Source organism: Gigantopelta aegis, chromosome 14 (genome assembly GCF_016097555.1).
Source record: "Gigantopelta aegis isolate Gae_Host chromosome 14, Gae_host_genome, whole genome shotgun sequence".
Taxonomy (NCBI): Eukaryota; Metazoa; Mollusca; class Gastropoda; order Neomphalida; family Peltospiridae; genus Gigantopelta; species Gigantopelta aegis.
Window position 1 is genome coordinate 30,888,517 of NC_054712.1, and position 669 is coordinate 30,889,185.

Here is a 669-nt window from a genome sequence, read left to right on the forward strand (position 1 = left end):
CGAAAACGGCCTGCAACTCCTTGCTTGTTGTATTGGAGTCCTGGCCCGCAGAACCGGGTAGAATCAATTTTATTTTTTTAACAACGATCAATATCTTTTATCAACACTATCCATGCACACCAGTTAAATGCAACATTTTTATTTGTACATTACTATTTTACTCAGTCAAGGAGACCCGGTTCAATTGTATATAGGTAGGCATACGTTAATAAATGGGGCACCCGACTTGTTCGGGACTGCTTGAAAAAAAAAAAAAAAAAAAAAAAAAAAAAAAAAAAAAAAAAAAACCTGGTACGGGAGGCACCCTGATCCGCTAGGTGGTCCTCCCAGGGCGAGGCCTAACCATTGCACCTCGGATGGGCTGACCCCTGCGATCGCCCCAAATGTGGGCGACTCGACCCGCCCACGGAAACCCCTTTGTTCTGCGGCCAGGCAAAAATTATTGTTTGTTTTCGCGTTCGATTGTGTGTTGTGTTCTCTGTCAAAAGTAACAAATAGTGTTCAGTGCTCTCAATGCTTTCGTGTGTTGTTTGAGCTTCTGTGTTTCTAGTCGTGTTTCTGTCGTTTAGTCTGGGATCGCGCTTGCGTTCTAAAATCGTTTTCTGTGAAATAGTTCAAAAACCATATTTAACTTGTACCCAATTTATGTGTGTTTTATGTGCGTTACAT

At 42.0% G+C, this 669-nt stretch overlaps 1 pseudogene; it reads left to right on the forward strand.

Annotated features, from left to right (window-relative positions):
* The first annotated feature begins 280 nt into the window (after positions 1-280).
* On the forward strand, positions 281-404 carry LOC121389577 (annotated as a pseudogene).
* Positions 405-669: the final 265 nt, after the last annotated feature.